At 43.9% G+C, this 23969-nt stretch overlaps 1 protein-coding gene across 1 annotated transcript in view; it reads left to right on the top strand.

Moving 5' to 3' along the window:
* The window catches only part of EIF4G3 (eukaryotic translation initiation factor 4 gamma 3), a 148513-nt gene that overhangs the window by 23098 nt on the left and 101446 nt on the right, over positions 1–23969 (top strand). Inside the window, exon 2 of the mRNA XM_050909471.1 lies at positions 19920–19995. The gene's annotated coding sequence lies outside the window, so the exon portion shown is untranslated. The remainder of the gene's footprint in view (positions 1–19919; positions 19996–23969) is intronic.

Here is a 23969-nt window from a genome sequence, read left to right as displayed (position 1 = left end):
AAGAAAGAGCAAGTCAGCTGTCCCTGCTCAAAGGAGTTATGGAGGAGCGTGGGTCCCGGAAGCCGTCGCAGGCTGTGTCGTGAGGCGGTTAATTCAGTGTTTGGGGAGGCCCCAAAAACACGAGGGGAAGGCAGGATCTCGGGCAGACAGCTCTTCTGAGCTCTTCCCCACTGGCTAGTGTGGATGAGCAGAGATGTCGTTAGTGCCTGCCTCATTATTCACCGTGCAAAGCGTGTAAGCACCGAGCTCAGAGCTGAATCTTTTAATTCGGGCAGCAAGGCATTGCAACGCTCCATGTGGTTGCACCCAAGTCCATGTACGTGCTTCACCCTTAGAGGCTGAGCAGTGTTAAAAATCATCGGGCTTCAAAAGTGGGCAACATGTCTTAAGGTAGGTTGTGAAGGCTGACCCGGGGATGCTCTACTCCAGTATGGAGACTGGAGTGAGCTGGACGAAGCAGTGGCTTGCCCAGTGGTGTTCAACCCAGCCTGTGTCGCTTGGTTCACGACAGAGGAGGAGAAAGGGTGGTAGCTGAAATTTAAACGGAACAAACTTAGCTGCTTGCTCAGCTTGTCTTTCAAACCTTGTTTCTCATGGTTCTTGCTGTGACAGTTTTAGGAAGTTCAGAAACGCCTTGTTCCTCCTGCTTTGTCTCCGAGAGGTTATAGAGGAGATGTGCCCACAGCTCGGCTGTGCTTGCAAAAAAAATAAAATAATGTTGGGGGGATGCTGTCGGTCACTGTGCTTCAGGGGCTGGCTTGAAATAGAGGAGGAGATGTCCTCCAGTCCCATGCTGAAGCTCCAGGTGAGACCTCAGCTCTTGTGTGAATCATCTGGGGTCAGAGACAGACACACGTAATAACTGAATAACAGGTCGGTGGTTCTGAGCGCATGAACCGGTTTCTACGCTCTTAAAAGACGTCATGAAACAGAAACTCTGTTCTAGAATCAAGTGCTCTTCCAATGACGTCCGCAGCCAAGGGGATTAACGCCACTGAAGGAAAAAAAGTGATTATTATTATTATTTTTAACTTTTACGAATATGAGTCCCTCTCCTTCTGCAGCAAGAGTATGATAGACCCGATAGCAGTAAAAACATGCAAAAGCTGATCATTCAGTGTGTATTTTGGTGACGCCTTAAAATGTAGCAGATCAGGTAAATGCCGGGTAAAGTAACCTGAAATTAAAACAATGAAAGTGGAAATCAGAGTGTATCCATAACAAAATTAATGCTTTGTGGTAACGTTTAATAGAAGCTGCGTGGTGAAATGTTAACTTTTTCTTGCTTGAGCTCTGTTCTGTAGCCTTAATGTTTCTTTTTCCTCTTGGCCGACGGCCCTGTTTCTGCGCCTGTCGTGCAGTAAATGGCCTCGCTGTGCATGTTTCCATATCTCAGCACATCTCAAATTCCCGTCGCCGCTCGGAGGGTCCTAAAGAGTGCTCATATTTTTCCATTTGAGAGCGCCTGCCTCCCTGGACAGCCCAAAGAGCTGCGCTGACTCCTTTCCTCCGTTCGCCGGCTTTTTGCTTACGGAAACGTAAGAGGAGGGAGCCCCGTGGGTTGTGTTTTGAGTGGGAGGGGGCTTTCCTCAGGTGGAGGTTTTTTTCCCTTGGAAGCAGCAGTAACAGTCAAAACTTGACTACCCCTGTCCCTTCAGTAAGGAAGATAAGTCTTAAAGAATTTTTCTTTCTCAGGGCTGTTTTCTGTGCCCTAACAGGGAATTTAGTTTCTAGTGAAACAGTGGCAAGTAACTCCCTCCCATCGGTAGCATCATCCATGGATCGCCTTGGGGATTTGCTTTTGTGTATATCAGCCAGTTTTTATACCTGTTGTCTTTACCTTAGGTGCCATGGCAGCAGCTAACCGGGCCTGTGACAGCGATGGTCCTTAAAGTAGTGACGTGATGCCGTTTTCCCTGCTGCTGTAGGGCTCTGTTACTGCAAGATGGTGCGCAGCATTGCAGACTCGCTGGAGGAGGCAACTCCTATTAGTATTAGATTTTACCCACCTAGCCGAGTAACCACTTTTGCTTGGAAAACAACCTTTTCTCTTCTTCATCTGTGCACAGATCCTCAGTTGTCCTAGCAAAAGGGGTTTGGTTTCTTCTTTTTATTTTTTTTTAATGTGATTTAGTTCAATTGTTGCAGATTTTCTTTGGATGCTTTCTGTTACAGTTGAGTCAAAGGCCTTGTATCCATTCACCTTGATGCGTTAAGAAGCATCTCTAAGCACGTTTGGTGTAAGTCAACTCAAATGTAAGTGTCCATTTAAACAACAACAAGAACAAGTCTTTTTATGTAGACAAGGCCAAGTACTTCAGGCTATAGCAAGTTTGATTAAATGAATCAGAATTCAAGGTCTGGAGATCCTGTTGGGGATTTCCAGTTGGGTTTCCCCTTCAAGAGCGCTGTTGATTGTGATCGGTATACAGTAAAGATTAATAATATGTGGTATGAAATGGAAGAAAGGCGGTGTTATATAAAAGTGAAGATGACTGATGAAATAGGTGACCTTGCAGAATACTTTCTCTTGGCAATATGCTCTTAAAATATGGAGGAACACATCACAAGACGTATATACAATCATTTCTGATTATATTTAAAATATGAAAAGACGTCATGCTTAATATTTCACTTAATTAGAGAAGCAGCTTCTCCAGCAAACTCTGACCCAATGCTGGGTGCCTAAGACACCTTATACAAATCCACAGCTAGTGTGCGCGTTTTAGAAGCATTCGGACGTGGACGTAATTAAGTAAATCTTGAAACTGCATGTGTTTTTACTATAAATTATTCTATCGTTATCTGTATTTTCAATTAATCCATTTAGTGAATGCACATGAAAAGTTGTGAACAGCTTAGCTCAGCTTGGACATCTGTACGTTTTAATTAGCTGAGATGGTCTCTGAAGAGCTTTGTTAGTTATGCTGTACTTGAATGCTTTTGAGTTCTACAAAATCTGTTTTCTCTTTTTTCTTAAGGAAAACTCAGTTGTCTCTGCAGAATCTTTAAATTTTGCAAAACCCCGGTCTACAGGTTCTTAAAAATTACTTTTTGAAACACATACTTAACCAAAGTGCTTTAGATTAAATGCGAGATTTGCCTAGCTTCAAGGTAGCTTGTTTTTTTTGTGCTCTGATCATTTGTTGCTAAAGATCGGGGGATTCACTTGGGTTGGGATTTACGGGGGTGCAAGTCTGGCTGTGCCCATCCTCGGCGCCGATTGCAGAGAACAACTGCTGATGTTAGAAAACAGGTACAGGATTGTACATTAAACTAAGGATAGGGTTAGTAAAACTTGTGCTGGCAGAATTGGTACCCGAGTGCTGCAGGTATTTGTGCTTAGCCCCTATTTTATTTTTTTAAAGGAGTGTTGGTTTTAGTCATATGGGGAAAAGTCATAAACCCATCCCTTTTATTAGGTGTTGCAAAGTCTAGATAGGACTTTGTCAGACTTGGATGCAAAGCTTATAAATGCTCCTGAATTGCTGTTTCTGTTAACGGTATTTAAGGAATATATTTCAGAAGTGTCTGGGGAAATGAAAAGTTAGTTTGCTGGTAGTGGGTAGCATAACTGCACTTGAAATGTATTTTCTTTATGCCGCTTTCTGGTTCAGCGCAGCTTTTCCTCACTCAAAAAATAAAGGCTCTGTCTGTGCTGCACAGGTAAGAGCTGACCTCGGAAACACTTGGCTTATGTTAAAACCACTTGGTTGCATAAGTAGTTGTTACAGTTTTCAGTTCTTGTGCCATCAAATGACATTATTTGCCGAGAAAAATCTTAGTGCATTGTAATCTTTTCATTTGCTGTGAAAATAGAGAAGGACAAAGAGTGAAATGACTAGGGAGGAACGGGAAGGGCGGGATACTTTTCATCTTAAAGTCTTATGGAAGATTATGGAATGAGAACTCTTTATGCGGATAGGGGTACGATAACTGTTTGAAAGCCACGTGCGGGGCTTCTGGCATCTGTGAAAAATTGTTTCAAGTTAAATCTGCTTAAAAATCTACATCAGTCCATATTTTTGCTGGGCAACATGGGGATGCTTTAATTGTTCCTGAATTAAAGAGGCTTCAATATCTCCCCATAAAACAGATAGCCTCCAGTGCGGAGATTCATAACGATGATCTAAATGTCTGTGTGTGTGCGACCTCTCTAGCGATTGATACGCTTACTTGCTACGAGGAGGACGAATGCCCTGAAATCCTTCCTCTGCTTGCACCAGGCTGGTGATCTTTGTCCCCGGTTCCTGCGGCTCTGACGAGGAAGCTCCCGGTGTAATCGTCCCGCTCTGCCTGAGGAGTTTTGCCAGCGGGCTGCTGGACGCCGGGAGCCACGCCGTGCGTGAGTGCTGGTGAGCTGCCCGTCGGCGCCACGGGATCCTGGGCCTGCAAACTGGTTCCCGCCTCGAGGGACCTCTTCAACTAATGAAGACATGGGCCCAGTATCCAAGATAATACACCATATCTTGCATAAATTTAGAACAGAGTGCAGCCAATTTCACAAGCTGCTGCTAAATTATTCTTTCTCAAGCTGTGCCAGATAACTTCATGCACTGAAGTAGCACAAGCTGGAGCTTTCTTAACAAGGAGTTTTAGACCTGAACATCCTCCGGTATCAGCATTGCTTCCTTCTTTGAGGACCTCCCTATGAAATCATCTGTACAACACGAAAGAGAGGAAGCTGTCTGGGTAGGAGACCCATATCTCTGGCATTAGGAGTCATTCTTAAAAAGTCTTGTGCCTTGGTCACCTCCTCTTTTTATTATATAGGCACATTATATATATGCTTATGTCTGAGACGAGCCTGTTAGCAGCTACAGGTTAGCTGCTGTTGATGCTGTGTACAGCAGCTTCTGGGCAGAAGTCTCGTATGGAGGAAGGCTAAATGACAATTATCTCCTGCTTTACCTCTGCAGGGATGAGAGACAGGACTTCAGCATTCTGTCTCCAGGTCCATTAGGTTAAAACCTTCAGGAATTTTTGTTAAAGAACTTGATTCAGTTGAGCGCAGATGGCCACCTCCTCCCTTCCCCTCCCTTCTCCTTTGAAGTCCTCAGATGGCTGGAGGTAACTGCCTACGTAGAAACATGTGCCCTGTGGCTCCTTGTGCCAGCTGGGAATGGCTCACATATTGAATTTTGAGCCCCCCCCTGCATAGATTTCAATGGTAGATACCTTGATTTTACTTTTTTCCAGTGTTGCCTCTTGTCTTTTGTTTGTCATGTCCACTAAAAAGATGCCCTGTATGTAAATTAGTGCTCAATGCTCCATTTAGTATCCCTTTCCTATAAATACTGTGCCCGCCAGTGCACTAAATGGGATATGGAACGCTGCATTAATTCATCAGCACCCAAGCTAAACCTTGTCCGTGATCTGTCCTCACTCCCTCTCCCCAATGCTAGTAGTCTCCTTTCCCAGAGCGTTTAATCCCTAAACCAGAAAACGGACAATTTAAAATTCCTCGGCATAGCCGCCTGCAGCTTGGCGGATAACTTAGAAACGCAGCTTGACCCGTGAGTAACCTTGTCTTATGTTCAAGTTCTCGAGCGTCGCTGCATAGCCTTCCAAATACATGCCTGCGCAGCCGCAGTGAAGCAGCTGTACATCACCGCTTGGGTTTACTTGCACGTGGTGTTTATAGACGCATCTTTGGTCAAGGGTCTGTGGAGGAACAGCCTGATCCTAAACATCCATCGCGGCTTGGCTTGACTGTAGCAGCTAGGTTGGGTTTTTTTTGTTTTTAAATGACACTGGAAGCATTTCTAGGGGTGTAGTTGCAGGATTTGCACCCGCTCGGTAGCACATGACGGGGTTGTGTACCGCAGGACACGGCTCGTGATGGGAGGGTGCCCTCTCCAAAGCGTGTTTCCAGAAGGGAGGCAAGAACTGGCATGTTCAAGGTGGTATGTAAAACATCTCCTCAAAGATTCAGTGTGTTAATGAACTAATGGCACTGAAATGAATTACTAATTAAAGAATTATAAGGCTTCAAATCAGGTAGTACCATAGAGAACAAATCTCGCAGTGTTCAAGGCAAGCTGTGGGAAATCTGTTCTCAGATCAAGTGTCACTTTTCCCACTTGGTGGGTTTTTTTTTTTTTTTTTGGTAAATGCATGACAAGTTTTGTGTGTCCATCTTAGGGCTTGCTGGCTCGTGTTGCCTTGAAGCTCATATGGTCCTTGTGGATGTCTGCGTTCGTTCTTGCCCGTTTGCTCTGTAAAGGAGGACTCGCTGATCTCCTTCACCTAAACAGACTCCATCCCTCTCAGGAATAAGCTGCATCGTACTAAGATTTACCTCCCTGCTATCTTACATGAAGGACAAAAATAATCTTAAAGGATCACAGAGCTACTTGTGACTTCAGCTGGTGCGAACATGCCCGTTGCTTTGCTCTCTTGCTTTCTCATAGCTTGCAAAATTCATTTTGGCCCCTCAGGGCCGTTATGCCTGGCTCCGACATAGGCTGCAGCAGTTTGGCAGAGGTGCGGAAACAGATGAGGAAGCATTAAAGAGCATGGTGCGTACGCAGCTGAACTTCATGCCATGCCCAGTTCCTCTACTCAAATGCAAAAGAGGAAGAGCCACCGAGCAAAATGCAGTATTGTGCCGCAGCTGAGAAAGGCACCGACTTCTGTTTCAAAATGGTGATTTTTGGATGTCTCGGGTGAAGGCAGGGGCTTTGATGGATGTAGTTTCATGTTAGGATCAAAGAGATGTACCTGTGAGCTGCAGCTGAAAGGGTGGATCTGCTGTCACTGGGCTGTCTTCATGCTAGCTCCCTTGTCTGGGTTGTAATGATCATGTGAGTATTTGGTGATTTAAATAAGCTCATGGAATCGACTGAAAACTTCACCCAGCCAAGAAAAAAGGAATAGTTTTCTGTTGAATCACCGGGCTGAGCTGGGTCACCAAAGAGTCTCGTGATTGTTAGTCCTTACGGAAGGGAGGTGGCAGAAACGTGGGTGGCTTGGGGTGGCTAGCCACCATTTAGCAGCTGGCTTGGTTTAGGGATCCCATGAAACCTGACCCGTAAAAGCGCAGTGCTTGTGGTGAGGGGCAAGGGAAGCACCGTGCCCTCAGGGAGCAAGGCTTTTGGTTTTTTCCCTTTTCCCAGGGATACCGGCTCAACTCTGTGACCTGGAATTATTCCCTTTTGCCCCTTTAATTAACAGTGCTGGCAGAAGGTTTCTAAGCGACGCTCCAGGGGAGGTGGAGTGCAAGGGGTAAATCATCTTTTAAACTGCAAGTTCCAGCACCTTTGAAGTCTCTGTTTCTTTCCCCTACCTGTCCACCCAGACATGAAATTGCTGGACGTAGGACTTGAGCTTTTTCCCTGCTGTTTCTGGTTCTGATCCAGGATTGTCCCTTGCGCTGTGGAAGTGTGAGATGTGCATTGTAAGAGCCACGTAAAATAGCAAGAGCCACTAACTTCAGTCACTTGCACAATCAATTTTGCTGCTACAGAAGCTGGTATTTTACTTGAACAGACAGATGAGATTTTTTTTATGTTGGAAGGGCTGCATTAAGCAAGGTGAGCTCTCTTGTTCTAGAAGTAGGCAGCCTGCTGGCTGACACTAAAGGTGGTTTTATTTTTGTCAGGGCCACAAAAATAAGTATTTGGGTGACAGGGGAACTTCAGAGCTATGTCTCATTTCAGGGAATAGCAGGGGTGTAATAGCTGCATAAAATGTTCTCATTAAAAGAAGCAGCTGAGCTCTTTAGGCTTGTGAACTGCCACTAAAATGGTAATTACGTCGGAGTGTGAGAATGTCTGGAAGAGCTTCTTGATGAGAAATCATGAAGGCTTCTCCTGTTTGAATCAAGTTCTTGGGTTATATTAGTGTCCGGAGTAGCTAATCCACACACTGCTGACCCTCCAGCATTTTGCGAGTAGGAGACCTGCTGCCTTCATGAGAATGTGCAGATGTTTGGGTCATCTTGGAGCACAGAAGGTGATTTAGCAGCTGCTGCCAAACTATGAGAATAATTTTGGGAGAAATATCACTGTCTCTGGTCAACTAAAAGCCTGTTACTTACCCAGTTTTGGCGATTTTTACGTTTTGTATCTGTATTTGTAACTTCCAGAATGTTAATTGATGGTGTGTTCAAGTCTGCCAGTTAGCAGGGACAGCCTCCTAGGATGATGAGTGCAAAGGAAGGATGGCTTTTCTGTAATTGAGAAGGAAAAAGCTAAAAGCTATTAGTTATTACTTTTATCTTACTGAGGTCTTTTCATCCCTCATGTTTTAAGCCAAATGAGCTGATGCTTTTGAAATGGGTCGTGCTACTAGAGGAGATGCGCATGGGCGTGGGCAACAGCGTCTTCAGCCCAAAGAAAACACTTCCCAACCCACACGATGATCTTGGCTGTCTTACCTGCAATCACCTCGCAGCTCTGCGGCACAGCTGGAGTCAAAACTATTGCTTCCCAGTTCAGTGCCCTGTCTCCCCAGCTGCGCAACGTGAGCTGGATCCAAAATACCTGGACCATCTTCGTTCCAGGTGATGCCTCGATAAAGTCCTCTCGTGGCCTCTAGTTAGAGCATTACTTACGGTATAACGCAGCAATGCTTCATTTCCTTAGCGTGTGTACCTGCTCCTCCTGTCCCAGCCCTGCCGAACTTCCATCATTTGAATAAATCTTCCAAGGCTTTTATGATTTGTAAAACTCTGATGGCTGTCTTGCTGTGAATTCAGTTACTGAAGGTTTAGACTATTACCATTTCTTACAGGAAAATGATTTCTTAAGGGGGATCCGCTTGCATTCTCATTTGGGAATGACATTCCCCATTTGGGAAAAACACCAAAACCCATCTGGAAAAAAACATTTTATGCAGCGGTTTAAAGTTGTAATAATGTTTAGGATCACTATGTTATGTTTAGGTCAGCCTCAGCAGCTGCCTCTGGGGTTAATACATCCCCGCAGCTTATGTCATCTGCCAGGGATGCGCTTAGGGTAACTACAGCAAGAGCATTTTATGGTGCACCCTCCTCATCTCTCTGTTCCTGCTTGGTCCTATCCACACAGTTGTCGGCGTGGCTGGGTGGCGAACAAAGTTAGGAAGGAAAGGTTCATTTTAATCCAAATCTGCTCCCCGGTCTGGTTGACCGAGCAGCGGTGAATGGGTTCACACTGGCATGGGGCAAGCGGCAGAGAGAGGCCAGGACCACCTCTTCTGGCAGCGCCGCTGCCGGATGACGGCTTAATACTAGATCTCCTCGTATTGTGTCCTTCTGCCTGCAGGCGCCTGCTATTTGGATTACACGTTCATGACAGTAATTTTCCTTTGATGCCACCTGACTTCTTGTAGATGCTATCTGTGACTTCTTTCGCCCCAAGGAGCCTTGAGAGCGGAGTCCTGCCTGTCCTCTCTTTCAGGTTAGGAACTGGCTAGGAATAGCTCTGAGAGCATCCAGCCACCTGAGTTGCTTTCTTTCCGAATCAGTTCCTCCCCTGGAAGGAACCTAGCGCTGGATTTGGATTTTTAAAAGGCGAAATGAAAAGTCTGAGAGGAGGAACTGAGCGTTAGGAAGTGAGTATTAGAGTTCAGGTATGGAGTTGCTGTGTCATAGGGAGAGGACAACTTAGAAGCTGCGATTTCCTTACCCATCCTTGTCTTGGTATTCCTCTGGTAACCTCGGTGGTTTCTGGACCCACAGACCTTTTGCAGTTGCCTGGCCTCCTGGGAATGGGTTCTCCAAGCACGTAGCCTCATTTTTGGTAGCAGGTTGATGTGAATCTTACTCAGGTCACATCTGATGTGATTTATCCCTGGCACGGGGATGGTGGCTGGGGGCATGCAGCTCCTGCCAGAACAACACCGGGGAGATGCGGGCTCTCTTCCCCCTGTTTTTATATATGTATGAATCATCTATAAAGCTTCGTGCAGACATTGTAGGATGCTTACAAATACACTCTGACTGCTAGGACTACATGTATTGATCAGTTTGTACGTGTTTTAAGAAATAAGGAAATGACGTCTTGGTGTAGATCTTCTTAAGATGACAAAAATCCAGGTTTGCCTTTAATATACAGAGCAGTAACACCTAAACCCGTCATTCCCACGCCTTGCTGTCTATACTTGGGCAGAAAGCAAAGGAAAGCTGAATAATTGATTAGAGCAGCACAGCCCCACACCCCCAGCAGATAACATCTGTAGCAATTTCATGTAATATTAAGAGATAGTTAGTCCAGTATCGCATGGCACGAGCCCATCTTCCTGGCATTGCCCTACTTGGGACTTTTGGGCTTTGTTTTTATTTGCTGCCAAGCTGTTCAGAGCTGACTGGGTGTGCAGAGTGCTGGCATAATACATCTCTTCTTATGATTTATTTGGTGTATTTTGGAGTGCAGGCTTCACCTGGCATCTCTCCTTGGGGTATTGGCCCACGATGGTCCTCTGTGACTTATGGCAGACCCTTCAGAGCTCAGCCGGTTTTACTGCTGGTCACCAAGGCTCACCCTGTTGAGCCTTTCCCCCACCTTAATATTTTGGGCTCTTTATAAGGTCCCTCGACGGTGGTTGAGGCTAGAGGACTGTGAGAAATCACTCTGAGCAGTAGGAGCGGTGGCCGAGCAGGGTAGGACTGTTGAAGACTACTGGGGCTGTTTCCAGTTCCTGAGCATAGCCTGTTTTTTGCAGCGTAATGGGAGTTTTAATTAACATGGACAAGTACAATCATAAATAATCCTCCTAAAATTAAATGGAATTTTAAGGCTACATTGGCATATTCCCCATGATGCCATTGCCTCTCTGGAGAGGTAATACCATGACTTTCCAGCTGAAGGGAGCTGATGAAATCTATTGACTTTTCCATCTCTTAGAAGAGTCCATATATTGTAAGAGTAAAATATGAATTTAAAAAATATGGAAGTGGCTAGTGTTTTATGGAGGAAAGTGGACTATTAAGCTAAAACAAGTCAGCTAGTGAGAAGCTTTCTGTAGCTGAGCAAGAGATGCTTTCCTGGCACGTTGTTCACCTTGCGTTACCTGTTACCTGAGCTGGCACAGACATCATCCAGGGTGCCTTTGTGGCTTATTTTTTTTTAATTACTAATATTTTGCAGCTTGGTCCAAACCTGGATTTAACCTTATTCAGGCTGTGCTTTGAAAACCCACTTCTTGGAGATGCTGTGGTTAAAAATACACGTAGGACAAAGTTCACAGTTACAGAAATATTCAGTCCATCACTTCCAGACCCGTTCCTTCCACCCACAAACACCACGCTTCAAGGAGAATCCCAGCAGGATTAGCAAGGTTTAGACACAGTTTCTTCCACCTCAAACAACCTTTCCAGGTCTAAGCTGAAAATAGACGATTTGCATTGATGCTGGGGTTGCGGTTGAAGAAGACAGAGATGAAATAACAAAATCAGGTTGCCCTTAGAAACGCATTTGTATTGGGCAAAATAATTGATTGGGTTTTTGTCGCATTTGCACTGATCTGGTATGTTGGCTGACAGCTCCCCTGATAACTCACTCCTGACGGCTTGCAGGCTGAATGAAATGCATCAGGGTGAGGCAAGGTCTGGGGATGATTTACATGCTGGTGAGATGTGTCCAGTTCTTTTTAATTTAGAGATGCAAAACTGAGCCTGAAAGTAATGAGCTCTAGATAATTAGGTGCTTGTCTGCAGGTCTAACTATTGCAGCTGCCTACAGCTGGTGCTCTTAATATTGCTCATTTTTATTTGAAAGCATTATAGAATGAATGAGATGCTGGAAATACAGTTAATTTGCAACAAAGAGGGTTTTTTTTCTGTTGTTATCTTCCCCTCTAACCCCCAGCTTTCCTTTGGCGTTCCCGTTTGGCTTGACTATGAGATGTATCACACGTGAACTGAAGACTAAAAGGAAATGATGGTGACAAGTAGCAAAGTGTTGTATTACACAGCGATGATGTCTGGTATGCATCACAGATTGACAAAAGGCCTGATCTAATTTATCGTCACTCATGATTAGCCAGATGGGAAGCAGTATCTCGAATTCTTGCCTTGGTATTAAATGGGTTGTGAAGGCATTGCTGGTGCAAAAAATGCAGCGCAGTACGTTACCTGCACGTCAGGAAGGTGAGTGAGGAGCAAAAACGTGTTGCAGAGTGGATGTACGTAGGAAGAAAGACTTTGGAAATAGATATTTTGTGGAATGGATATTTTAAAAAAGCATGTAAGTTGGAGGATTTGGAGATGTGCTCGGGTATAAATAGAACGTGCACTTTGAATGTGGCTGCTGCAGTGCAGCTTTAGCATGGTTCGTCAGAAAGAAGCGCTAGGTTATGCGTCAGGTATTGTGTGCCACCCTGAAGTTCGGCGATGCAATCGGACGTGTGAACGCGAACGCCAGCATCCGCAGATACAGAGCGGCGTTCATCAGAGCGCCTCCGAAACGTGTCGGGACTCACGAAGGGAAAGGAGGAGGAATCTGAATAGCTGGAGGATGCTGGATCCCAGCCGCGGTGATGCTGGGGGAAGGAGAGGGAAATTGCGCTTTTCAGTAAGCATTTGAAGGTCACATTTTCCTTTCAAGCTGCAATTTTCAGGGGAGCCTTGGAAAGCTTGTCTTCCGACAGCCATTGAGGTTCATCGGGATTTGTGTGCCCCTTTTCTTTTGAAAGCTCTCGCTGCTGCCCTGTTCCTATTCAGTTCAGTGCAATCGGGTGACATCTATGTGGCAAACAGAAGGGAAAGGAAGTGTTTGGGATTATTTGAAAGCTAGTACTGAGATTAACGATACGTAATTAGGTAAAAAGCTTAAGATGAATTTCGAGAAAAGTTTTATTATGGGGAGAGTATGCGTCTAGAGTATGGCATAAGCTGGGATAAGTAGCGAAAGCCTCACTGCTTGTAACATTTGGATCTGGACAAAGCTTGGGACATGATACTTTAATGAGGAGCACTTAAATGGCAGAGGGATGGACAAGCCTTATCACTTTCAGTTATCGTCAGATAGTTCAAACGAGGAGCTAGGAAAGAGTCCTGCAGTCGGTAATTTCCAACGAGGCAATTGCAGTTCATAAAGGAACCAGTGAGACTGTGTGAAACATCAACAATATTTATGTAGGTGCATTTCTGGTACAAAAACAAAAGATAAATACCTTATTTAAGGTATTTGTTACAAGTATAAAATAGCCCATAAATGAGAACTTAAAGAGAATTCGGTCTTACCGTTTAATACACAAAATAACATGAAGGATTAAAAGGGTAGTTTGCACAAACACTTCATTGATCCACTTAAAATTTATATGTTTGACAAATGGCAATTCTGTTGTGAACATTGACTACACATGTTGCAGTAAAGGAGCTTTATATTAGGCCATAAAACGTTGAAACAAGCTTAATAATGGCTTTTGCTATAAGATCCTTCTGGGTATAAGTCATTACAGAAGGTGGTGAATCTTGGAAGTATGGTTTGCATCTATTTACAGGAATAGGGGGATGATGATGTACTGCTCTATTACACAGCTTGGTAATTTTAAACCATAAACCCCATTTTTGCCACTTTACAAACACCTTTTATTGTGTTCCTTTATTTTTAAAACAGTTGACTAACCAGAAATATGTCCTTGATATCAGAATTAAGTACTGGTCTAAAGCTGATATGGCCTTTTAAGGAATTCTTCACCTGCAGCTCTTAACTTTGCCCGTATTTCTGAGTGCTCATGCCAGCAAAAAGTTGTATTTATTTTTTCCCGCTATAATAATGGTAAACACCGAACATTGAAACAACAATCCCCCATTCGGTTTTGACCTGTGATACAGTCAGGGCTCTGAATCATACTTTATTTTGACATCTCATCGTGTTGTGCAAGACCAGTTGCATCCATCTAAGAAAACTAAAATAAAACCACTGTTTTAATACGGAGGGCCAGTTCATTCCTTTGAGGTTCAACTGAAAGGCATGGCCCCCTTGTCAGGAATCTGCTCGTAAAAAAAACCCCAAACTCCGAACAAACAAGAAAAACCCCCAAACCCACCCTAAAAGGAAATGAGATCTCTGCAAGGATAGGAAATATTACATAGCTGCTTAGCTATGAAGGGTATAAGATGCTAGATTGCTGTAAGACAGTTGAAAAAGTGATGACGACAGGGACACCGGGGAAAACCAGCATGTGCCTCTGTAATTCTGTGTATACATAGGGGGATTGAATTACGGTCGCACAGGCAACATTAATCCTGCCTTTTCCTAAGTTTGGAGTTGTTTGCTTTGTAACTTGACTTTTTTTTTTTTCCTTGGATGAAGTTTGTTTGGTTGTAGTAACTATTTCAGCAGGGAGAGAATGGATGGCACTGTTTTGATCTTGCATATATTTTTTTTTTTTTTCCCATGTGACATGTCACTTGGTAGGGTTTGGGTTTGAGGTTGGTTTTTTTTTTAAAGGCTGTAGTTTGTTTTACCAGCTTTCTTTCCGCTGGCTTCTGAAACGTGGCCTGTCAAAAGAGGAATTTATTTTGAAGGGAAAATTGATTCACAAAGTACTTGCTAAATAGACGGGTTCGTGGTGGTGCATGTTGCTGCGTTTGGGGGCAGCGAGCAGAAAGCTGAGGGAAACAAGTTGCGAAATTTCTTGCTGAAGAGCTTGCGCTGCGATTTAATTCTCCTTCCGATAGGGAGCATTGAAGCTTTCCAAGCTCTTCATAATTGCAATGCAGATTTCTAAAACACAACGTGCTGTAGGTGAGTTTATCTTTTTACCTTACGCTTGCTTTTGTAAGCCTGGTTTGATTTTTATCCTATATAAACTTGCGAAGGGGAGCACGATGCTACCTCCTGTCCCTTCTCCGCTGCGTGCACAGCAGAAAAATTCGGAAAGCAGAGGGATTTCTGCAGCGTGGAAGCTCTTGGTACAAAACCCCATCAAGGTATCACTAAGACCCCCATTGCACTACCTCTTTAAGACCACAAGCGCGCTGCGAGAGCTCTGCTTGCGAGGGCGAGAGGCAGGCAGGAGCTAAGAAGTCATCCCCGGATGGCACAGATGCGGCCGTGGGCTTCGCCGCCAACGGACGGGGGAAGAAGACCCGGCGCTTGAGCCAGCTCGCTAACGAAGCTCTCCGGGAGCTCGCTGCCAGGTAGGATCGAGCGCGCCGAACAAAAGGCTTCGCCCAGTGAGCGGAGGACGGCGGAGCTGCAAAGGATGGGGTGATGCTGGGGAAGTTTCAGCAAGCTGCTGTGACTGGCGTAGCTTTTCCCTTTTAACCTTTTAAGCGAGCCCTTGTGGTTTCCGAACCTGCTCAATTAGATGCTTCTGCTGTTAGGATGTTCACCTCCTGTATTTTAATTGCATGTTAAATAGAGATGAGGCTGCAGAGGAGAAACACGCTCTTTTAACAGCTTTCTGCCATCCAATACCTCCCTACTCGGAGGGTTTTTAAAAATTCCTTGCACCAAAAAGCTGAAAGAAGTGTTTGAATTTGATGTGGTTTCTCGCCCTTCTGTAATCTTGCTCGATGGTTTTATCTTGTATTTTTTCAGTCATTTAATACACAATTTAGGTACAAGCGGGGACACGCATGGGGATTATATAACCCCGGGGATAGCTGGTGGGAGACTCGCTCCGTTTTTCTGTGCAGGGATAAAAATCATTAGTTCTGGAATGTTTTTTGTGTAACATGTTTGCATACGCGCCCTTGGGTACCCGCAGATATTTTTATTCCTGTGAGAAGGTGCTTACTTGTTACCGTCAGCTGGAAGTGAAGAAAGAGGCCATCGGTGCATGCTCAGGATAAAATGGTTGCTAGTTGCTGAAAATGAGCTTAGGTGAGAAGCACTGTTTGAGGGAAAATGAATCCATTTTGGAAGAAAATGTAATAGTGTTTTTTCTTTCCCCCTCCAATCTTGGAAGCAGGAACAGAGCAGAAAAACCTGTACAAATTCTTGCTGTAAGAACCTATTTTACTGCATGTTGTTTGTTGCTGTAAAAGCGTACAAAAATCTTGCAGTATTTCAGTTTTGTAGCATGATTAGAGCACGCAGACAAGTGTGATACAAGGGGGAGATTTCTGCAAGAAATTCCTCCTGACTTTTATTTAACTCTGCATTTGTCAGTGCCTCTGAATGCTCCAGTTGACAGGCAGCTCTGGTCTGGATTTTTTTTCTTTAATCGCTTTACAGAGAAGTCGCATATTCTCCCTCTCCTCAGAGCATGGCTATGGCTGTCTAATTAAAAGATATCCTCCTCCTTTTAGGGAGATGCTTGGTTTCAAGAAAAATTCTGTTTTATTTCCAACCAGCATTACTATCTTTGCCTGCCTTCTCCCACTGGGTCCTTGACAGCTCCTGAAATTCCCCAGCTTGACTGCTGCAGCCAGATGGGGACTAGGTGGAACTCCCATTGCATCTGTGCCTGCTTTTATTAATCTGCCAGAAGTATCTCACTTACATTTTTAAATAGGTATATAATATATTTCATGAGTTAATGAGCCCTAAACAGCAATGAAGAGAATCCAGAGTCAGTGCTACCCGCTGGCTGCCGTCCTTCTCCTGGTTTTTGGCGTGATGCTGATGGAGGAGGGAGAGAGCTGTAAAGAGTCGTTCAGCCTGACATAAGCGTGAAAAGCGGAGACTGTAGTTCCACTTCACTAACCTGCCGGTTGCAGATGTGATTTAAGAGGTTCCCCTTCCCACCCTCCTGGATCATTTCAGAGCATGGCTGCACAAATAGTTGAGTCGGCGCAGCTGAAGAGGGTGACGTGGGTGGCAAGGATAGAGGAGGAGGAGGAGGAGGGAGGGCACAGGATCCTCCTGAATTGGATCTAAGCATGCCAGAATAGTAACATGAAAGAGCTGCCTGAATTATTCAGCATATCCTCGTTTTCTTTGCGCTGTGGTTAATTAAGTGCTGCAATAGAGCCAGGCTGGCTTATACTTTTAACGCTTAAACTTTACTGGGTGTGATGGGGGCAGCGGGAGAGCAGCGTTCATGCGGTTTGCATTGCATCTCGGGGATGGTACCGAAATCTCTAGTGAAAGAAGAGGAGTGCCCCAGAGGATGGTTTGCTGTGGACGTGGATGAGATGACGCTGCTGAATGAGGTTTCGCTTCCCACCTGCCTGCCCTGACCCATTCACGTCCCATGATGGAGTCTCCCGTGCTGTCGCTCTTAACCCACTTCTAGGAAGAAGAGCCTCGTTAGCAAGAGTCTGCTGATGAACTTTCACAGTCACCCTGGCTCGCTTCTCCTGAAATACCAGCGACTGTTACCCCAGGATGGACTCCTTTGGCAGATGTAAGGGGAAGGGGGGTAGTCACGAGCAGAAACGAGCTCTGGGAGGCTTGCAGGGAAGCGGTAACCTTTCCACCGGCCCAGCTCTTTGCAGAGAGTCAGTCTATAGATGCCAGAAGTTAGATGTTGGAAATAATCGCTGTCTCCAACCATTATATCTCATTAAGGCTTACTGGAATTTAAGGCATTTTTGTCCCTATCAGTCTCGCGTCCAGGTTAAGTCCTTTGGCAAAAGGGACTTAAAAGGTTTCTTTTTAATCTGATGGGAATCATTGCTTTCCAGAAGCGATCTTAAACGGCAACACCAAACTCTGGAAATCCATCTAAACTGTGCGTTCCTTTAGGCAGCTCTTCCTAGGTGCAAAAAGAGAGGTTACTCTCTTCAAAGAAGATTATTTTCTCCTGGCTTATATAAGTTCTAAAATAAGAAAATAAATCCCAACCTTCTCGAGGATGAAACCGTTTTTCCAAACTCAGGAACGATCCCTTTTGAAGCAGCGATTGCTTCAATTAATTGTCAAAACTGCCTCGAGATTCAAAATCTCAGCTGTGACAAAAGGGTGGCAGCTTAAAACCGTGCCTCTGTCCTATCTTTCTTTATCAGACGATGGTTCTGGGTGCGAGGCTAGGGTGCTACGGTGGTGGCGTGCAGAAAATTTGTGAGTTTTCATTCTGTCTTGCAGTGTGTTTCTAATCCTTCACGCCCAAATTTTGGCTTTCTGTCGGTGTTTTCTAGAGCTCAGGAATGAATGTAAGATCCTCGGGATGAAGGCTAGGAGTGGTGCCTCGGCTCTGTTGAAGTCTGTGGCAAATCTTCCTGTTGTTTCGCTGGAACCGGGATTCTACATCTAATTTTGTTGTTAAAAACCTCTTTATTTTATCAAACGATACCACTTATGCGCAAGCTGGCAAGTCTGCAAGTTGAAGACAAGCCTTAGACTCTGCAAATAAATTCTTGCACTCGTTTTTAAAAAAAAAAAGAAGAGATGTAGGCTGAGTGAGCACCGTCAGTTCCCTCAATCCAGAGCTGGTCGTAGGCGTCCTGTTTCACACCTGCCAGGCTTTAACAGGGACATTACTTATGTGCAAAGTGTTGTGAAGGTCAGCGGCGGTCTTTTCCGTGCGTAATCCTATAATGCAGGGTTTTTATCGTGTCTGGCGTTCAAATATTGAATATATAACAAAATTGGAAGTCTTTAGAACAATTTCTCAGCCTGCTTGGCGAGGGCTGACCTTTTTAGTGACGTGTTCGGTATCAAAATAGCGCGATGTTGTAAATCTGTTTCTGCTCTGCCTTAGCACTGGTCTCGGAGGAGGAGATCCGTCTGGGGCATGCTGCAGTCGACAGCTGCAGAGCTGGTTGCGTCTGAACAGCCCTTACTTCAACCTTAAAATTTCGTCCGTTTTAAGGAAGGGGAACGGGTGGGATTGTGGAGCTTGGGTCGGCATCGAGTCTCGGCAGCGCTGGCAGGGTCTCTCCTGCTGCTGTGATGTTGGTTCCTGTGAAGGTTTGGGCAGCAGCATTTCTTTGGGGATCAAACTTGTAGTGCAAAGGGACGACTCTTGAAAGACTCAAACTAATCTTCTAGGTTCAAAATTTAACTTATAAATGGTTTTTTCCTCATTTGAACAAAACCCAAGAAGTGGTTTTGGGGTGTTTTTTTTGTTTGTTTGTTTTTTTTTTTAAGTATCCGCCATCATATTAACACGGGAGGTCTGCGTTTCTGGCTTGTGTGCAAGAAACTTAGTCAATCAGGCTGTTCTCATTTTCCAAGAGGCTTTGAGGTATAAAATGTAAACAGCAAAAAGGTGAAATCTGAACGTGACTTTCAGTGGAAGATTTTTCAGCAAATTAAGCATGGCTTTTTTATGCCAGCGGGCATCGAGTATTGAGTAGGCATATGCTGGGCCTAAGGCCACAAGGTCTTAGCTATGTCAGGAAGCTTTTTTCTTTTAAATACCTGCATCGCCTTGTTTTATTCCACAAGTAAAATGGATTCTAGCTTATTTGTTTGTTGCATGAAGTCTTTTTCCCCTTTGTTTTTCTTTTTTTTCCCCCTAGATTCCCACAATACCTTTCCAATTGAAGAAAACTACTGCAATTTGCCTTTAAATAACCCTGCAGCAGATCATCAGAACTTAAAATCTCTCTGACAGCCCCTTTTAGAAGCGATTTTGGTGGGTGGATGAGGAAAGGAGTTACTGGTTGAAGAGAGGCAAACAAGGAAACAATTATAACATGATTCCTGCGTGGTTAGCAAAACAGGCACTGCCTTTGTCAGAAAATGCCCTGCTGATCAGCAGGGTTTGTCTCGCTGAATGCGAAGGGCTTGTGGGTTTTGGTTTTTTTCCCTTACTCTTTAAAAAAAAAAAAAAAAAAAAAAAAGAGGTGGGGGATTCTCTTGACAGGACGAAGGTTTTGTAGACTGTTCGGTGATTTGTTTGCTTTCAGTTTCTCTTGCTATATTTGTCGGTGACATCTGCCTTTTGAAGCACACTTTGCTTCTCTTTTGGAAAACCTTGAAGGATCGTGGCTGCCTGGTTGCACGTGAGTGCCTTGGAGATATTTGTGTGTCTGCCTGAGCATGGAAGGTGACCGGCTACATTGACGGACAACACATCCCGCTGTGTGTATCGCCCAAAACACACGACCCTTCCTTCGACGTTGCTTTCCTTAACTTGCTGCATTGCAGAATCCCCCGAGGTCCTGTTCAGCAGCCCCTCGAGGATCGGATCTTCACTCCGACCGTCTCCGCTGTGTACAGCACTGTGAGTATTTGGCTGGTGCCGCTGCGGTCGCGTTGCTTTTGAAAGGAGCGCGTTTTCCAAGCGTAAGGAAATTGTATAGTTTTTTAAGAAACAACACAGTTAAAACCATACAATTTAAAAAACATACAGTTGAAAAAAGTGCAACTTTTTTTTGCCTCCTAAAATAAATGATGCTGGATGAAGACCCTTTTTGTTGCGTGTGAATAGGAAAACAAGAAATCTTGGGGACTTTTGGGTCTGTTCCTTTTTTTGTTAAGCGTCTGTAGTTTTATTTAGCAGATAAGAGAGTGGGTTTTCCTGACAGAGTTTCACCTGAGTGAAAATGTTGCTGGCCATATTTTCAGTCTGTTGGCTCCATCTCTTTCCTGCCTCCTGCATCTTGAAGACTGGTTTGTTGGAGTGTATTAGCGGCTGCACGTTTCTAGTAGTGTCTTATTGGAAAAACCGTCACGGAAGATTTGTTTTTCACGTGAAACATTCCATTACACAGGGGAAGAAATGTTCTGATTGTAGATTGAATATTTGGGATAGGTGCTTTTGGCTCACTGTCCTACCTGTTTGTTTATAAAGCTTGATTGTTGAGGAAATTTAGCTTAGAAACGCAGCGACGTTTATTTGTGAACATATGATATCGTTTTCCTTTTATTCATTTCTTTTTTTCAAATGGTCATAGCTGGAAGCCCAGTGTTATTTATAAGCTTTGCTAAATCAGCACAGCCCTGGGAAAGTAATATTTTGCGTTTCTGGTGGGATAGCACAAATATTTTTAATGCCAAAACAACCCCGCTTTTAAGCTGCTCTTTTAATTATTTGGAAAACAGGAAGAAACACTGAATTTCTCCCATTTACAGCTTATTTTATGCAGTAACTTATCTGCTTGTAGAAAAACATAAGCTGCTGTACGAGGTTTTCTCCATCCCCTTGTTTGCATGAATAACTGGCGAAGGGGTTATCAGCTCCATCTCCTCCATGTGCAGAGTCCGGGTCTGGAGCATCTTTGGCCCCTTCCTTTTTTGGGCTGTAGCGGAGAGTTTTGTGATCACCTCTCCACCAGGCAGGCTGCTGTCAAGTGATGCAAAGCCAAGCTTTGCGCAGGATTAAGTGCAAAAGTGCTGTCCAGTGCCCGTCGGTCCGAGAAAGGCAGAGACTTGGGTAGTATTTGTAGTAGCAGAAAGACTCGGGCTTGACCATGGATGGTCTGGTGGCCAGCCAGCAGTGGATTTCTGTCCAGGTGAGTCGGAAAGGTTGGGGTGCAACTGTGACGAGGGTTTAAGATTTCGAGGTTTGTGGCTTTCACGGCAGTGGATCAACAGACTCGAGCTGCGGAGTGGTTTTTGATTTTTTTTTTTTTTTTTTTATTTTTTTGGCTAGCTGTGTCCTCAATATCATATACATATGTATGTGTGTATATACATATGTATGCATGCAAAAAAGCAAAACCAAAGGAACATAAATGTACAAACAGTTGTAATAAATAATTCAGTTTATATTATCCTTTATATACCCCATACAACACTTAAAAAACACTTTAAAAATAACTGAATTCCTTTTGGGGGAAAAAGAAGGTTATTTTTTTCAATTCTTTCCTCCAAAGACATAATTCAGATGCCTGTGGGAAAATATGACTGTAAAAATTTAAATTAATGTAAAATATAAAAGTAAGTGTGAAGAATGACCTAAAATAGCTTTTTCAGTGTGGAAAAATATAACTCTCTGATATGTTACGGGAATAGAAGCCAGGGCTGGGAGTACCTCAGTTCTAGGCTTTAGGAAAACACAAGTTTGAAAGAAAATTTCATGTTTTAGGGAAAGGAGAGAAATTTCTCAGCTAGGTTCCTTTTGAGCTTTTGTTTGAAGCCCTCGGCAGGTTGCAAATTTAGAGTAAGTCCTAGAAAAAATGAATTAGGATGGAAGAGGCACGTGATCGGAGGTCCTTGACAAATTCATTCATCATAGGTCTCTGTGGTTTATTACACGAGTAGCAGCGTTGTGTATTTAAGGTCTGGGTTTGCAACAAATAGGTTGCAATTTTTTTAGTTGACGATTTTTATATATCGTTTGTCTAGATTTTACAAAAGTCATGTAGTACCAAGGTATGGAAGAGCACCATCTTCAGCACCCAGGGACTGCTTTTTCACTTCTGCATTTTATTTGCTCAGTCATTGTATGCGGGTTTCCACATGGATTACGCATCGTAGTTTTCAAATACGTGTATTTTGGCAGCGGACGGCTGGTTTCAGAAGAGGTCTGTGGTCTGATACCACCGTGCAGTGACTGAGCTGCCTCGGTGTTTTGCCTGTAGGTTATAGCATGTCATGCATGGGGTGGGAGGACAAATCATTTGAGATATGGGCAACCCACAGATGAAACCACTATTTTTAGTTAGAGAAAGATGAAAAAGACTTTGGTTATCCATTCCATAACTTTCCACGTGTATTATCAGGACCTCAGTTGCACATTCCTGAACTCTTTTTTTTTTTTCCAGAACTGTGTGCTGCTTGCCAAAAATGGGAATGGAAAATCATGTGGCTTTCACTATGAGCCCCAATAATCTCCCCTGAAATAAAGTCAGAGGAACACATTTTTCTGTAGGGCAGAGCTAGGAGGTGAGGAAGAGGCGAAGTGTGATTTGTCAGATGAAATGAAGTTTGTGTGAGAACTTGGAGATGCTCAAAATTCCCAACAAAACTTTGGTAGAACCTCTTTCTCAATGAAATCATACTGGTATTAAAAACAAAAACACCTAACCTCGTTGATATATCATCTTCTTTAATTTTGTATAGGATACTGTAGAAAGTACTAATATTTGGTAGGTTGGGTTTTGGTTTTATTTAAATAAATAAATCCAGCAGTAGAATTATTTCAAAGCAAATCACAGTTGGAAATAATTGTTTCAATGAACTAACCTCGTAATAATTTCCCCTCATCAATAATGGAGAATGCTATATCATAAGAGCTGCTTTTGGACATAAAGATTTAGGTTTCATCCTGTAAGCAGCTTCTTGCGTGGTGTTTCCTAATTCTTTATACTGCAAGAAATTAATGCAATTACTTTTACATCTGCTATAAGAACCCAAACCTGTGGAATCTGGAAAGGGGAATGGAGGAAGAATGAACTTTTGTTTCTGTTGTAAAATATTTCAAAGAAATATATTCAGAGAAGCTTTTTGGCTTGGAGTTTGAGGGAAAGACATTGACTTCTAGCAGAAAGGGGACTGCACCAAAGGTGACCTTAAATATCACAAGCCACCCTGTGTGCGTGCACCCGGAGTAAAGGGGGCTGATTTCTAGTGAGAACGAAATTAATATGGACGGATGATCAGAAGCAGATGTGCTCTTCATATGTGGCATGAGGCGTGGGTTGGGAATCAGATAAGAAGAATAACTGTGTTAATGTACGTCCAATTCTCACACAAATAACCTTTTTTGGCAGATTACAGTGGAGGTTCGTAAATGCCTCAGTAACACGCTGTGATCTCAAGTGCTGAAGCTTGGACCAAAAATACTTTGGGATAAACTTTTGAACAACATTGACTCCTGGATGCGAACTGATTAGAAAGGAGTGTTAATGTGATGTTCCTGCTTGGAGAGAAGTGCTTGTGAGTTGGTTGGGAGTAGCCTTGAGCAGAGTTTCTGTAGCATGGCTAGATCAAACGCTGGTTTAAATTTTCTGGGTTAATTGCAGTCTCACTGTGTCTCTTTGGAGCAGATACTGCCTTGTGTCAGGTTGCCCAACTCCGTACTAGCTGATGGTAAAGGAGGTAGTGGGAAAGTGAGGTGTTGAAGGAACCTACTTGCCCCAAATTTTCAGTGACTAAGGCTTGACTCCATCGTTCGCTTTTTTGGGTGTTCATTCGGTGGCTTTTCTGCAATGGGGTGCCTGTTGGTGGCCCCCCGATAATTTCACACCCAGCAGAGGTACTGTGATTCGCCTTTGTGTCCTTTAAAGGGATCTTCCTGCGATGAAGAGAATC

This window comes from Gymnogyps californianus, chromosome 21 (genome assembly GCF_018139145.2).
Source record: "Gymnogyps californianus isolate 813 chromosome 21, ASM1813914v2, whole genome shotgun sequence".
Lineage (NCBI taxonomy): Eukaryota > Metazoa > Chordata > Aves > Accipitriformes > Cathartidae > Gymnogyps > Gymnogyps californianus.
The sequence above is the reverse complement of the archived record's forward strand: the minus strand, read 5'-3'. Positions and strand labels throughout refer to the sequence as shown.